We start from the raw sequence: 17,435 nt of genomic DNA on the forward strand, positions 1-17,435 counted from the left end.
GTTGGGTATTTTGTAATCCCATGCCCTTAATCAACTGAACTGCTCCCTCTAGGGCATCAGTGGCCTTCATAACCCCAACGCCCCTTCTCTCAACCCCATTGGTTTTTTCATTTCTGCAGTCTGTATTCACCTTAAGCTTTTTTTTTGCATTTATTTATTTTTATTTATTTTAATTTTATTATGTTATGTTAATCACCATACATTACATCATTAGTTTTTGATGTAGTGTTCCATGATTCATTGTTTGCATGTAACACCCAGTGCTCCATTCAGTACATGCCCTCCTTAATACCCATCACCAGGCTAACCCATCCCTCCACCTCCTTCCCCTCTAGAACCCTCAGTTTGTTTCTCTGAGAATCACCTTAATCTTTTTGTAGCCTCTGGGAGTCTCCTTTTCTTAGCCAAGCCCTCTTTATACAACTGTAAGGACAGACTAGATCCTGGTTTCTGTCTGACTTCTCCTATCTCCTTCATTTTCTCTCACTGACTTTAACTTTGGGCATGGCCCAAGGCTGGCTCCCTAATTCATTCTTTTGTCCTTTTGAAATTTAATCCAATTTGGCCTGAACCAGAACTGCAAAGGAAGAAGCTTTCTTCCCAGCAGCAAAATCCTCCTTTTCAGTAGTTGGTGAGTGGTACAATTGAGGCAATTGAGCATCTTGCCTTGGGATAGATTTTAAATTCAAAATGTGGCTATTGGTGACACATCCCCACTTCAGGGTCTTTGCCCTTCCTTTTCCTTCTGCCTGAAAGGCTCTTCCCTCAGAGTACTGCCTCACTCTCTCACCTTCCTCAAACTTTTGCTTCTTCTCAGTGAGGCTTCCCCTGACCATCCAATGTAAAATTTCAAACTCCTACCCCACCCCTCCTTACTCTGCTCAAATTTTTGTTTTTCTATAACATTTAAAATTTCCAACATTATACATATATATAATGCATATTATTTATTATATTTATTTGCTATTGCTCCTTATGTTTGTTTTCCTGACAGAATATATGTGCCATTTTGTTCACTTGATGTCCCAGTGGCCTAGAACAATGATTGGCACTTAGTAGGTGATTAATCAATATTACTCTAATTGAGCAGGAAAACTTCGCTGTTATCTACCTTCTTTTTCTTTTCACTGCCAACAGCCTAGTCCAGGTTTCCTCTGGTGGTAATTAGCTAATTAGCATGCTAATTGCATTTCCTGTTCCTCCTCTCTTTAATCCATCTTCTTTCCTGTTGGCTGATTTTCTTCCTCAAAACTCACATTTATCTTCTCATTATCCTTCTCAGAAACCTTCACTGTAAGGCCAAGTCAAAATTCCTCATTCTGGGACTTGACTTCCTGCTCAGTATGACTACAAGTCACGTCCAGCCTTACCTATGCCCATTCCTCAGTCGACTCTAGTCAAGCTGCTACTGGCTTTTTTCTTTGACAAAATATTTGTTGACCTCCTACTCTTAGGTCCCATGTGGCATAAAATGAATTTACTGCCAGTTTAGGCAACATAAACTAGAGGAATGTATGTTTAAACAACAGCATTTGTATTAAAGAAGAAATTGAGTCGACAGAAGAAAGACTTAGGTGAATGAGGTCCTCATCACTGAAATGACTCTCACCTGCACTTTTCGTGTTCTGGGAAAGCAAATCACATCTATTTGTAAAGGTCCCACGTCAACTTACTCTGTGATTGATTCTTCGTCTTTTAAAAGCCATAATTCCTTTTAATAAACATAAATAATAAACATTTTGTCTTTGCACAAATTTTCTGATGTGCCTTTCCTCACCTTAAGAGACAATTATTTATAGACTTCACATACCTTCCCATCCTAAAGTGCTGAGAAGCCTCTTCAACCAGGAGGCAGCCCTTGCCTCCAAACCAAGAGCCAGATTGGGAGGAAAAGCCTGAAAGGGACCTGGGCCTCTGGGGAAAGGATGTAAGGCTTACACTTTGGATTGGTGAAAGAGCTGACATCCCCAAATGGGCTGACTGTGTTACTGCCATCCCTAAGTGTTCCACAGTGACATCACTCCTCATCTTAACATGAAGATTGTTCAGATGATGGTTTCTCCAGCATTTAGGCTACCACTCCAATGCTTATGAGATTCTTCTTCAAGAAGGTCCTCCCAAATAATCCTCTTCATGTTCTTCTTCCCCTCCTCTGAACTTCTACTTTATTTACTATGTTATATAGATTAAACATTCTAGACTTTGACATTATTTTTGGCTTGAATTTTCTTGGCATATGTTGATCACTGCAAAAATTCTTGAAGACATAAATTGTCTTCCCCACAACAATGGTCACCAAACTTTGCTAATCAATAAGGCCATCAATATGTATTCAAAAATTTCAGATTCCAGAGCTAAACTCAGATCTGCAGAAACTTAACCACTTCTCTAGATTCTAACGAATCCGTATCTTCAAAATGACCCCCAAACGATTCTAATAATTGGCCAGATGGGGGTATTTAGAGTTTACCTGGAGCTTAATAATAATGTAATTTTAAAACACCTTTTTACTTAAAGATTATTTACTTTTTTGTCTTTTTTTTAACTGTTGTTGTTGTTTTGTCTTAAATATTTCTTTGGGGAAGGGCATACCACACTTCTACTCAACTAAAAGAAACATTTTTACAGTCCAAAGGTCTTTTATTTTTTTGTCACTTATCAAGCCATGGATTCATAGGGAATGGATTCCAGCAGCTCAGGCTCCTTTCCAGTGGTTCTTACAAAGTGTGTTTCTCTGGATGGAGCAGACTGGCACTTTATTTGTTTACAACAATGCCAACAGCATGCTGGGTAACACTATAGACTCTTCCAGTCTTGCCATGGTACCATTTGTAGGGTGTTCCTTTTTAAACAGTGCCATTCCCCTGATGTCTATAATATCACCTTTCTTGCAGATTGGCATGTATATAGCCAAAGGAACCACCCCATGTTTTCTAAAAGACCTAGAGAACATATAGCAGACGCCTCTCCCCTCTGTGTTGGTTACTTTGGCAAATTATTGGAAGATGGTGGGTCTGGCCAAAAGGCAAAAATTATTTATTCTTAACTATTAAAAATTCATGACCAAAGTATCTGATTCCAGATATTATTGATCTACCTCATCTAGGTTTTAGATTCTAGTATTTGATTTTGTGAGTACCATATAATATTGAATAAAATTTTAGAATTCAAAACACCTGAAATTTCACCACATATGTATACATATATTATGCAGAAACACATATCATTTCTCATTTTTCTTTTGATATCACATTATGTTAGATACTTTCTAAATAACATCATTCTTTAAAGCAGTGAAAATAATATTACATTGGGATAGTGATACTAATTAACTTAGTCATTCCCCCACTTTTGGACTTCTTGGGTATTTATCATTTCCCCTATAGTTATAAATATCATAACTCATATCTTTGAAATAAACAATTCATTGAATATTGATGTAATTGTACTATATTTTATCTATTTAGAAAATATTTATTCTATTTACAAAATATGCATTTCATTCTTTCTTAAAATGTTCTAATCTTGGATACAATTTTTGTGCTGGTCTCTCCGATTAGTTTGCTTTCTCATTTTCAGACTTGTAGGACAATCCTCCTTCAACCACACCACTGTAAGGGGCCATGAAGTTAATCTTGTTGGCATATTCTTTTGGTTCCTATATTTGGGCTGATCTCCCTATCACCCTATTCTCAGGGGGTACTTTCAAACATCAACAATACAGCAGGGAAGAAAATTGTAAAGGGTAGAGATCAGGGTTCTTTAAAGCATGGCCTACAGGTCCCTGTAACAGAATAAGCTGGAGTACTTGTTAAAAGTGAAAAATCACTGATCCTTCAAATTACTCAGATACTGAGGTGTAGGGCCCAAGAGAATGAAATTTAAACAAGGACTCAAGGTAACTTTTATGCATGCTAATGTTTAGAAAAACAGGCTTTCATATACTATGATATCAATGAATTTGCAACCTAGATTTAAAATTTAGTCCAATTTAAGGTACATTCTAGATTTAAGATACATTTTATTTTATTTCTTTATAAAATTTGTATATATATTTAATCTATGTCACTAATAGGATTCCCCTTCCCTTCTCCCCCAACCCTCCTCCACTAAAGTGCATTGTTTTTAGAAAGTAATTGTTGAAATTCTGTTTTGCACTTAGAAACTGTTCACGTATATCAGTTGTTTAATTTTTTAACCAAATCTATGCTCTGATTAATAGCTTAGTCTTGAACATTACACAAAATTATTTATATGATTTAAAGTGATTTCCCTCTTCTTTTTTCTTAAATTACAATGCTTGCCTGGTGTCTTTAGGACTTTGTTAATAGATTTCTATAGTATTTGATGGAAAGCCATCTATATAATAACATAATACATGTTCACTAAAATTCTACTATGTGTCAGGCGACAAAGACTCTTCTGGACCAAATCTATGTTAGGCTCCTCTAAATCCTCTTCTCAACTAGGCTCTGACCTTGGGTTCTCTCTTTGGCCTGCTTAGTCCAGTTCTAGCAAGAATTCTGCTGAATTAGTTTAGGGAAAATCCTCTTTCCTTGGTATCTGATTGTCCTTGATATTAGATCAAATTCCTCATCCTCCATCCTCCATATCTTATCACCCTGGCCTGCCTTCAGTAAGAATCTTGTTGAATCAGTATAGTGAGAATTCCCCTAGGCCCAGTAATTTTCCATCCACTGATCTCCACCCTGACCCTTGGTTCTAAATCTCTACTTGTCCTTGTTGTATTAGGAGTTGAGTCCTATCTCTCTCCCCTTCTGCAAAACTCCACTGCCATAGTCCCTCTTGAATAAAGTCTTCCTTACTTTACAAGTATCATGAAATTTTTTTCTTTAACACAGGCATTGTGCTACATTTTAAAGATAGAATTATGGGAGGAGTAGTCCTTATACTTGAGAAAGTAGCCCTCTAGAATGGAAGTTTATCTCATCAGACATATTTACAAAGCAATATAATCAAATCTAAAGCAGAAACATGCACCAAGCCACAGAAAAATTATAACTTGGAAGGACAATGAAGAATTCCTTCCTATAGCTATATCTACATGGCTGAATTTAACTGAATACAAAAACTAGAAATGCCTAATTTGAAATAGCTTACTCATGCCAGAAAGCTAGCTTTATATAACATCAAGTATGGCCTGTTATAATATCAGGATCTATAGAATACTCATATCTCAATTTTAGAAACAAAAATATCTTTGATTTACTCTGCCTATTTTCATTTCAATGGTATTATTATTAGAAAAGTCTTTGCCTATTATCTCTTTGTATAATAGAGAATAGTAGACATATACAGATACACAGACACACATAAATACACACTTAGGTGTACACACACTCTTATCTCATAAAAATGCATTATCACAGTGGATGTTACCAGAGGAAAGCCCATATTCTTAATCATTTTCATTACCAAGTAAATACTAAAGAAATTTCTAGTGGTTAAGTGTCCAGAGTATTCTGGGCAGTCACGATCTCTTTTGTAATACATTATATTAAAAACCTAAGGCAATGAGAAAACACTACCCACCTATTAGAATAACTACCTTTCAAAACATTGACAATACCAAATTCTGGTAAGGATGTAAAGCAACAGGAACTCTCATTCATTGGGAATGCAAAATAATACAGCCATTTTGAAAGGCAATGTGGAGGTTTCTTACAAAACTAAAGGTACTCATACCAATATGATCCAGTAACCACACTCCTTGACATATACCCAAATGAGCTGAAAACATGTCCATGCAAAAGTCTGCAGAAAAATGTTTAGAGGAGCTCCTTTTTTCATTACCATCAAACTTGGAAGAAACCAAGATGTCCTTCAATAACAAATTGATAAACTATTGTACATTCATACAATGGAATATTATTCAGCAATAAAAAGAAATGAGTTATCTAGCCACAAAAAGACATCCAAGAAACTTAAAAGTTAAGTGAAATATTTCTAAGTGGAAGAAGCCAGTCTGAAATGGCTATCTTCTGTATGATTGCAATTACATGGCATCCTTAAAAAGGCAAAATTCTGGAGGTAGTAAAAGGATCAGAGGTTGCCAGGGTTTCAGTGAGGGGAGGGAAGGGCAAATAGGGAAAGCACACAAAATTTGGGGAGTGGTCAAAATATTCCGTATTTTCCGTATAATGCACTATACAGTACTATATGATATAATATATGACACAGCAACAACGGAAATATGTCATTATACATTTTTTAAAACCCAAAGAATGTACAATACAAAGAGTAAGCTCATTGTAATGGACTTTAATTAATAATAATGTACCTACCAATACTGGCTCATTAATTTTAACAAATGTACCGTACTAATACAAGATGTTAATAATAGGGGGAATTATGTGTGTTTTGGGGGAGGATATGTAAGGATTCTTTATAGTTTTCAATTAATTGTTCTATAAACCTAAACCTGCTCTTAAAAAATTGTTAACTAAAATTAAAAAAAAAAAAAAAAGCAAAACCTAAGACACCAAACCAAACCAAAACAAGACAAAAACCCTGGTAAAATAAGACAACTTCTAGAATTATGACCAAAGGGTATTTTATGCCAGTCATTCATGGCATAGAAATGCTCATCCCATCTCTGTTGTTACCATTTATTCTTAAGGTCATAATTATGTTGGTACCTGTGACGATATTGGAATAAGGCACAGAAGAAATAACCTTAGAATATCCAGGTCCCATTATTAGCCTGAAACCTATAATTCTGCAATATTCAGTCTGGGTTTGAATCAGGCCCTAAATCTGTTGAACACTAACTTGTTTTTTTAAATGATAACTAAGACAACTAACAGGACTCACCCAACCTAGACCAAATATTGAAGTGAGACCTAAGCTAAGCACACCTCAGACTATGGGGAGTCCTCGTGACTGTTAGGGCAGATTTTTGTCTTATGTCAACTTCCCCAGAGCCCCAGGACAACAAGGACCCTTGTCAGAATTGAAATGTGGATTCTCTAGGAGAGAGCTTCTTGATCATTGTACTAATAGAAAGGATGGAGAAAATATTTAAGGCTCAATTTTCTAGATACAAAATCAGGGATATTGTTCAATCTTAAATCAAATTAACTTCATGTGAAAATTTGGGACACAAAGTGTTTTTTTTTTTTTTCTCTAAGAAAAACTCCTCTAAACCCAGGCTCCAATCATTGAGATGCAGACAAAGCTGGAGACACTTTAGTGGTTTCAAAAAGGAAAGCTATTGCTCCCCAGCAGAGTTCCCCCAAATAACTGTTTATAGATGTACTAAGATTCAAACCCTTCAGCCCTGGAGCTGCTTTGGATCTGATTACCAGAGCCAGTGGTCTCTGGTAATAAGCAGCCTCTGTACTGTATCACAGGAAGATTGTCCTTTTCCATGTGGGCATGATAAGAAAAAGGCTGAGAAGCACCCAACAAGAGAATCTCTGCTAAAGATGTTTTAATCCAAAATGGTCAGATTGGTGCTTTGTAATTCCCATTGTTTCTACATATCATCCTATTTCAAACATAATGATAATATCTGCCAAGGAATTATTTCTGAACATATTTCACATGAAATGTATAAGGCACGAGCTACTACAAAGCTATAAACAAATTCAGAGCATCCTAGTACTTCTGATAATACCACCTAATTTTACCTCACCATTTCATCAATTTTCAAAGACTACAAAACCCAAAGTAGGAATTGGCTCTTACCCTATAATGAAAACCTCTGCACCTTGTCTCAGGGTAAAGTGTCAGAGTCTTCACACAATCCCTCCACTCCGGGACTGAGCAGTTCTTGAAGTGTCTCTACTGGGTCTAAGGGGAAAGAAAAATACAAAAATAACCTTGGTACACTTCAGCTAACATTAACATTCTTTTTCAAGTTGTTCAGATTCTTTTTTTGCCATTTCATGAAATTGCTACATATCTTGCATCAAACCATCTTGTACAAAATAATCAGCATTTCCAGAACACTTAACTTGAAGAAGGAATTTTCTTCCTTTAAATCATTTTTAATTTCCCCCTCAACCACCTTTGAATGAATGTCTTTCCTTGTTATAACATCATATTAACTATTTTTCATGATTATTTACTTCCTTTCCCTAGATCACAATTTTATTCTTTGTTCTCAGTAATAGCAAAACTTTCTGCAAAATCAGTTGAAAATTGTTAGGCTTAGCCAGTCCTGTCTGTGGCTTTGCTAAGACTGTTTTATTGCTCTACTCTGCTATGAAATAAACTAACACATTTTGGTCCCTAATCTCCTATGCCTAATTTTTTTTCTGACCTAAAAATCTCTACCAGAGTCCTAAGTACCCCATCAAGTCTATAAAAATACCTAACTAAGCCAGTGAAAAAGTGTGCTCTGCCAGCATGTTCTATAAGATAGCCTTCCAACACCACAAAGTTTCAGGCATTCTTTTTTTTTTTTTTGGAACTAGCAAAGAAAATAAGCCGGCTCTGGCAGTTGATCATGGACTGCTCTAATTCAATGAATCCATTTTCTACAGGCTTTAGTTGGCAAGCCTCTTTCCATTGCCTGCAAACTGACTACAGTTCTTTGCAAACCTCCTTTGCAATTCTACCCAAACACCACCCTCTACACCACAAAGAGTTATATGTTACTGAAAATACATTTTAAAAAGACTTTTAGTGGAAATATCTAATTTTGGAGCTCTTTCTTAACCTCTCCAATTTGTTACACATACGTATGTTTACCCATAGAACTGTCTTGAGGATAAGTGAAACCAATGGTGTAGTGCTGTGTAAAGCTCAGAGAAGTCAGGAAGACAAGGCTGTGTTCCCAGATCTAAAATATGCCCCTCTTGATCGGCTTGATTTGTCAAATGACCTGTGTATGGAGGCGCACAGTATGATGATATAAGTTTGATGGTACTTCTGAACTCTACTTCTAGGAATCTTATTCTATCTTTGAAATTCTTTTTTTTTTAAAGATTTTATTTATTTATTTGAGAGAGAGTGAGTGAGAGCACAGAAGGAGAGGGAGAAGTAGACTCCCCGCTGAGCAGGGAACCTGATGCTGATCCCAGGACCCCAAGATCATGACCTGAGCCAAAGGCAGATGTTTAACTGACTGAGCCACCCAAGCACCCCTATCTTTGAAATTCTTAAGAGCTAATGGTGAAAGAATGGGGAAGGCAGGACAATATATCCTCCAAGGAGAGGCATACAGCAGGTTTTGAAATAACACAGTCCTTTCTTATTAATCTTATTACAGAGAAAACAAGTACATACTTTATTTGGTTACGGTTATATTTATGTGAAGTTTTAGAAGAGACTATTGTGATAATCAGAACAGTGTTGTGAGAGGTTAATTGGAAAGTGGCATGAGGGCACTTTCTGGAATAATGGAAAAATACTATATCTTTTTTTTTTTAAGATTTTATTATTAGAGAGAGAGAGAGGAAGAGCAGAGGGAAAGGGACAAGCAGACTCTGTGCTGAGCACAGAGCCCAAAGTGGGACTCACTCTCACAACCCTGAGATCATGACCTGAGCCGAAACCAAGAGTTGGATGCTCAACCGACTGAGCCACCCAGGTGCTTCAAAAATTCTATATCTTGATTCGGACAGTGATTAAATAAGGAGACCCACTTGAAAAAACTCTATGGAACTATGCCCATAAAATCTACATTTTATTTTAAGTAAATTCTATTGTAAGTAAATACCTTAATAAAAAATAAAAAACAAAGGGACTCAAAGAGACCTCTCAGTTTGGAGTGATTTTCAGAAATCACCTAGTTTTTATGAAGGAGTCTTTACCTCCTTCCTGGCCAGTGAAAAACAATTCTTCATTCTTCATTTATGTATCCACTTAACAAAGATTTATTAAGCACAAATATATCCAGAGTTAACACAGTGGCAGCATGCTAGAAAAAAAAAAAATGATGGTTAGCAAAAGAGACACAGCCTCTAGCATTGAGCTTAAAGTCTGTTGGAGGAAAATAGTCAATTGAAATGGACAAAAACAACGAGCTATGGCTATAGCACTGAGAGAAGGCCCATGTTTTAACTAAGGGCTTGCATCAAAACAGAATGAACTATTTTATGCTAAACCGCAAGCTAAGCTGAGCTGAAAATACTGGTGTTCACTGAATCGTTAAAAGCTGTTAGAGTGATCAGACTAAAGCAAATTAAATAATGTTTTTCTATTAAACCAAGCCTAAATATTCTCTAAATCAACTGAATCAAAACATCAAAATACTTTTCATGTCAAATTTCATTTGGACATTGAAGTCTTTTTTAAAACAGAATTTAGGTCTTCCACACCCTACGGCAGCTTATAAATACAGCTGTCCATGAGGACAACATGGTGTTAAATGACCCTCTTTCCCATGAGCAAATTCCAGCTGGGAAGACAGGTGCATCTATTTCTGGTGACTCTGCTGCCAGTGAGGGATTTGCAGGCTCGCCCAACAACATTATGCATCCTCACAATAAATCCAAGCTTGTGACAGGTACAGTGTTTGATATACAAACAAAGTACAACCATGAATGGACCAGCATTCCAATATAAAGTACTTTTAGGTCTATACAACTCCCTCATCACCACCCCAAAACACTGTTAAATGATGTCCCTCTGTGGGCAATCAAATTCTTAAAGCACATGAAAATTTTCCTTCATCTAACCGTTATAAAAAAAATTATCTTGTTCCTTTTTATGGCTTTCTAAACTATTTGTCCAAAATCCTTTCCAAAATGGGAGGAGTCATTTATAAGATCAAAAAGATGAAAGAATATAATTTAAAAACAGATAAATAAAACATGAACCATATAATTATTGAATTTCCAAGCCTTTTAAAGAGGACTATGCTGTTGTTTATTTTGTGAAACTATCTAGAAGAAAACCAACATGATTTTTTTAAAGATTGCTCTAAGGGGAAACATGCTAGAAATAGTGAGTAATTCAAAAAACAGCCTTGGAATGAGAAGCATACTTTAAACCAAGACCATTATGGATAATGAATGCTTTCTATTTAATCAAACAGACATCCACAACATTGCCCCTTACTGTTTTCTACTGTCTTTCCTAGTCTCTGACCAGACAATTTAGGGTTTGGGTTGCATTCTCCTGGCAGGACCGAAAATGGCCACTAAAATTCTAAAGTAACTGGAACTCTAATTCTCTCAAACATGAGAACCATTCCATGTAACCACAGAAAATACTGTCAGATTGTAGTTCAAACTGTCAAATGACACTTTTATTACTTTCTAACTCTGGTCAGTGACAAATTCAAAAGAAATCCTCTATTTCTAATTAGGAGTTACAGTTCCTGTTTATGTAGTTTTAACATATTTAATATTTAAGAAATGGGTATATTTTGGGACGCCTGGGTGGCTCAGTCGGTTAAGCGTCTGCCTTCGGCTCAGGTCATGATTCCAGGGTCCTGGGATTGAGCCCTGTGTCAGGCTCCCTGCTCAGCGGAGAGCCCACTTCTCCCTCTCCCTCTGCCTGCCGCTCCCCCTGCTTGTGCTCTCTCTCTCTCTGTCAAATAAATAAATAAAATCTTCAAAAAAAAAAAAAAAAGAAATGGGTGTATTTTAACGAAGTAATACATTTTTTAAATCCCATGTTTTATTTTTATTCCCCAACCAAATAGCTGATGATTAGAATAGTTAACACAACGGATCATTTTCCTACCATTTTACTGTAATTTTTCCTTCTCTAATTTACACGCTACCAATCTCACTTTAGCTTGGTTTCTGTTCTTTCTTTCTGCCAATGTAAATATCAGCTCCCTGTGTTCCCAGTTCCTTAGTCATTCTTTGATATTCACTGGTATTTTAAGAAATACTTGAAGGAAAAAAGGTGGTGTTGGGTTTGTAAGATTTGAGGAACCTTATAAATCCTGGCGCTTAAGACTTTCTCAGTCTCAATCCATTAGATACATAATTGTGGTGTAAAGTTCTAGATGATTTTTAATGTTTTTTTATATTGTCACAGCTTTCTTCCCCACTAACACTCAAAGAGATGTCACATCATGACATTCAGTCTGCAAGCTTATATCCGATGATAAGACTTCCCTGTGTTCTTACAGCAGTGTGCTTCTCCCTCTGCCCCTCCCCCCACCGCTTGTGCGCGCACACACGCGCACTCTCTCTCAAGATAAATAAAATCATAAAAAAAGAGAGAGAGAAAAAGCCAATGATGACACTGTACCAAGAGAGTTTCCACAAGCAAAACATCAGAAGAATGGTCACTTTACTGCACACCATATTGTCATACTGGATACAAGAAATCTGTATGTAGCAAGCCAATGCCATATTCACATAGTGAACAAATCTCTCATTTTAACAAAATATTTCCTGCTACATTAAAAACCAATATTGTGAAATTGAATTTCTCACATTTGTAGATTTGTTTGTATTTTATTTGTAATTATGTTTTTTAAGAGATATAAGCATAAGGCATTTATGCCTGGTTTTATGTTTGCATATTTTTAAGTAACAATGTAATAAAAACGATTTAAAACCTGGAGCTCAAAGAGAAGATTTTTGTCCTTGTTTTTGCTTTTCCCTTAGAAAGATACTATATATTATGCAAGTCTAAGAAAAAGTGACCTAAAAGATTGTGGAAAATGTGTATTTCAAATTTTGCATTTGTGGAAATGTATTGTCTAAAAGATAAAGCTCTGGTGTCCTGAATGAGTTTATTTAAATTTCATGATCATCTTTAATTCATCCTGACTTCCCATCAGATGATGTACTAAAAGAATAAAGAAGGCTTAAAATAAATGTCATTGTTTAAAAACAAAAAAACCCTAGTCCTACTGGAGCTTTGAAAGCTCCATTGTATAGCTGCAAAATACCATTCATCTTTTCAGAGTTTGATATATTATTAATTTCAGTTTAGCAACATTAGAACCAGACTATGAGATTATTTTACTTGCAAAGGACTGCAAGGAGAGATGAATTTATGCTGTATCCAGTTTTAAACCCAACTAGAAAGGAAATATACCAAATTTCTGTTGTTTAAACTGATGAGAGTCATTTTGTAGTCTTCTAAAAACCAGCGGCACCTTGAGAAATTATAGCTATTAAGTGGAAAGTAAGTTTTAATTATTTAAAAAACACATTTCTTTCTGCATATTATTCATTTAAAAGAGCCTTCCTTTTTTAGAAATCAGCCTTAAAATTGTGTACATGAGTTAACTCTTTTGGGGATCTAGAAGTACTCTTGGTAGTGGTGGAGAAGGAAATGCTAAAAACAATTAACTCTACCACCAGACAGAACAAGGGAAGATTCCAGGTGTGGCTTTGAACACCTTGGTAGGTGTTTGGGAGGTTCTACAGTGTGGGATGCAAGCTTGAAGATTTTTGATGTTCACTTGGTGACTGAGAAATTCCCAGCATTTAGTAGATCAAGGACATGTCCATCATTCTTTTTCACTTATTTATCCCTAGTTCCTGGTATATAGTAGTAATGAAGAATAGTCAGAATAAAGGCAGGCAGGGACAAGCCCCCCCACCCTGGCCCCACCCATGCTCTAAGAGGAAACCACCCTTAAAAGGATTCTACAACACCCTGGAAGGATCTCTCCATCCTTTCCCATGTGAACAACTAACTACCTGATAGGTAGATGAGCCCTTGGACAAAAACCTGATTGGGTGACAGGCGCATGGAGGGTTAATCAGATCAAAATAGCCCATGCCAAAGAGGCCATAAAAACTGTTAGATTTGGGGTGCCTGGGTGGCTCAGTCATTAAGCATCTGCCTTCAGCTCAGGTCATGATCCCAGGGTCCTGGGATCTGGCTCTCTGCTCAGCAGGAGGCCTGCTTCTCCCTCTCCCACTCCCCCTGCTTGTGTTCCCTCTCTCACTGTCTCTCTCTCTCTCTCTGTCAAATAAATAAATAAAATCTTAAAAAAAAAAACAACGCTTAGATTTAAATGCCAAATTGGCAACCCTTTTGGGTCCCCTCCCTCTTCAGGAGCTTTGTACTATAGCTCAATAAACTTTGCTTTGCTGACCACCACTCTTTGTCTGGTCTGCCTCTTCATTCTTTGAAGTGGCAGTGTGACCAAAAATCACAGGCACTAAAGGAAAAGAAATCCTGCAACAGTAGGCATTCAATATATGAATTAATGGTGTTTATAGCTAAAAGTATTCAACCAAGACAGCATGCTCATGTTCAAAGATTTTTAAAAACAGAGTCAGTGATAATATATGCAGCTCAAAAACATTATATATATATAATATGTATATATTTCATACTAGATATAAAAATACACATATATACATATATATGTATATATATGGCACACTTGTTGTTTTGTTTTTGTTTTACCTTATGGAGCTAGGCAAACATAGATAAATATATAGCACACTAGTACACTTAAACCACTTTATTTCATTGGGGACATCCTTCTGTAGTAGGGTATTTTGCTATTAAACTAAGTGTTGACTTTTTTCAATTTCTTTTAGTTCTATTTTTCTACTATATTTAAGTAGAAAAGAGTACTTTCTCTATGCCTCAGGGTATGTTTGATTCAGAGAGAACAAAAAATCACATTTTTGGCCTTTGAGCAATTAATTAATTAATTAATTAGACCTTTGTAAGTCAACAGTGCAGACAATAGTCTTTAAAACCAAGGCTTTGAATCGCAAATACCAGCAGCTTGAAAGGAAAAAAAAATTCCAAAAGCTTGGATTTAAATATCAAGAGCCAAACCCTAGAGGATTTGGAGCAAGAGTTCAGGCCCTGGAAAGAGTCTGAAAAAAATTAGTGATGCCATAGGAGCAATTTTCCTATAAAACAGAGAGGTGATAAGCGCTGTGAATTGTATAAGACTGTTGAATCACAGACCTGTACCTCTGAAACAAATAAAACATTATATGTTAAAAAAAAAGAAGAAGATAGCAGGAAGGGAAAAATGAAGGGGGGCAAATCGCAGGGGAAGACGAACCATGAGAGACTATGGACTCTGAGAAACAAACTGAGGGTTCTAGAGGGGAGGGGGTTGGGGGGATGGGTTAGCCTGGTGATGGGTATTAAAGAGGGCACATACTGAATGGAGCACTGGGTGTTATACGCAAATAATGAATCATGGACCACTACATCAAAAACTAATGATGTAATGTATGGTGATTAACATAACATAATAAAAAAAAAGTAAAAAAAAAAGAGAGGTGATAAAAATAAAAATGCTTTTTGGACTAGAAAAGGAGAGGTAGGGAAAGGAGAATAAAAAAACTATAGGTGGCCCTATTCCCTGAAGCTATGTTGGGATTGAAACTCTAGAGTTCGGTGACAGAAGCTCCCCCAAATATTTAGTAACTCTTGCACTGGTGACTCCTCCAAATCTACTCTAGAACTTGAGAAAAAAACAACCTGGGTGGTTTCCCTTCATTGAACTAGTTGGCTGCAGTAGGCAGAAATGTCAGGTGGGCAGATCTAGATAAAGAGAAGGGTTGGGAAAAGATGGCGGAGAAATTGATAACCTGAATAGACCAATAACCAGTAACGAGATTGAAGCAGTGATCAAAAACCTCCCAAAAAAACAAGAGTCCAGGGCCTGATGGATTCCCTGGGGAATTCTACCAAACATTCAAAGAAGAAATAATACCTATTCTACTGAAGCTGTTTCAAAAAATAGAAACAGAAGGAAAGCTTCCAGACTCATTCTATGAGGCCAGCATTATCTTGATTCCCCAAACCAGGCAAAGACCCCATCAAAAAGGAGAATTTCAGACCGATATTCCTGATGAATATGGATTCCAAAATCCTCAACAAAATCCTAGCTAATAGGATCCAACAATACATTAAAAGGATCATCCACCACGACCAAGTGGGATTTATTCCTGGGATGCAAGGGTGGTTCAACATTCACAAATAAATCAATGTGATAGAACACATTAATAAAGGAGGGAGAAGAACCATATGGTCCTCTCAGTTGATGCAGAAAAAGCATTTGACAAAATACAGCACCCTTTCCTGATTAAAACTCTTCAGAGTATAGGGATAGAGGGAACGTTCCTCAAGATCATAAAATCCATTTATGAAAAACCCACAGCGAATATCATCCTCAATGGGGAAAAGCTGAGAGCCTTTCCCTTAAGATCAGGAACACGTCAGGGATGCCCACTCTCACCACTATTGTTCAACATAGTACTAGAAGTCCTAGCAACAGCAATCAGACAACAAAAAGAAATAAAACGTATTCAATTGGCAAAGAAGAAGTCAAACTCTCTCCTTTTGCAGACGACATGATACTTTATGTTGAAAACCCAAAAGGCTCCACCCCCAAATTACTAGAACTCATATAGCAAATCAGTAATGTGGCAGGATACAAAATCAATGCACAGAGATCAGTTGCTTTCTTATACACTAACAATGCATCTGTAGAAAGAGAAATTAGAGAAACGATTCCATTTACAATAGCACCAAAACACATAAGATACCTCAGAATAAACCTAACCAAAGAGGTAAAGGATCTATATTCTAGGAACTACAGAACACTCATGAAAGAAATTGAATAAGACATAAAAAGATGGAAAAACAGTCCATGCTCATGGATAGAAGAATAAACATTATTAAAATGTCTATGCTGCCCAGAGCAATCTATATCTTCAATGCCATCCTGATCAAAATTCCAATGACATTTTTCAAAGTGCTGGAACAAACAATCCTAAAATTTGTATGGAAACAGAAAAGACCCTGAATCACCAAGGAAATGTTGATAAAGAAAAACAAAGCTGGGGGCATCAAGTTGCCTGATTTCAAGCTATATTACAAAGCAGTGATCATCAAGACAGCATGGTACTGGCACAAAAACAGACATATAGGCCAATGGAACAGAATAGAGAGCCTAGATATGGACCCTCAACTCTATGGTCAAATAATCTTCAACAAAGCAGGAAAAAATATGCAATGGAAAAAAGACAGTCTCTTCAATAAATGGTGCTGGGAAAATTGGATAGCCACATGCAGAAGAATGAAACTCGACCATTCTCTAACACCATATACAAAATAAACTCAAAATGGATGAAAGACCTCAATGTGATACAGGAATCCATTAAAATCCTGGAGGAGAATATAGGCAGTAACCTCTTCGACATCGGCCACAGCAACTTCTTTCAAGATACATCTCCAAAGGCTAGTGAAACAAAAACAAAAATAAACTTTTGGGACTTCATCAAGATAAAAAGCTTCTGCACAGCAAAGGAAACAGTCAACAAAACAAAGTAGCAACCCACAGAATGGGAGAAGATATTTGCAAATGACACTACAGATAAAGGGCTGGTATCCAAGATCTATAAAGAACTTCTCAAACTCAACACCCAAAAAACAAATAATCAAGTCAAAAAGTGGGCAGAAGACATGAACAGACACTTCTCCAAAGAAGATATACAAATGGCTAACAGACACATGAAAAAATGTTCATCAGCATTAGCCATCAGGGAAATTCAAATCAA

At 36.5% G+C, this 17,435-nt stretch overlaps 1 protein-coding gene across 1 annotated transcript in view; it reads right to left on the reverse strand.

Annotated features, from left to right (window-relative positions):
- Nucleotides 1–17,435, reverse strand: part of B3GALT1 (beta-1,3-galactosyltransferase 1) — a 500,148-nt gene that overhangs the window by 317,881 nt on the left and 164,832 nt on the right. The window contains exon 3 of the mRNA XM_081814258.1: nt 7,711–7,815. The gene's annotated coding sequence lies outside the window, so the exon portion shown is untranslated. The remainder of the gene's footprint in view (nt 1–7,710; nt 7,816–17,435) is intronic.

This window comes from Leptonychotes weddellii, chromosome 3, assembly GCF_054177405.1.
Source record: "Leptonychotes weddellii isolate Sample4059 chromosome 3, ASM5417740v2, whole genome shotgun sequence".
NCBI classification, from domain to species: domain Eukaryota; kingdom Metazoa; phylum Chordata; class Mammalia; order Carnivora; family Phocidae; genus Leptonychotes; species Leptonychotes weddellii.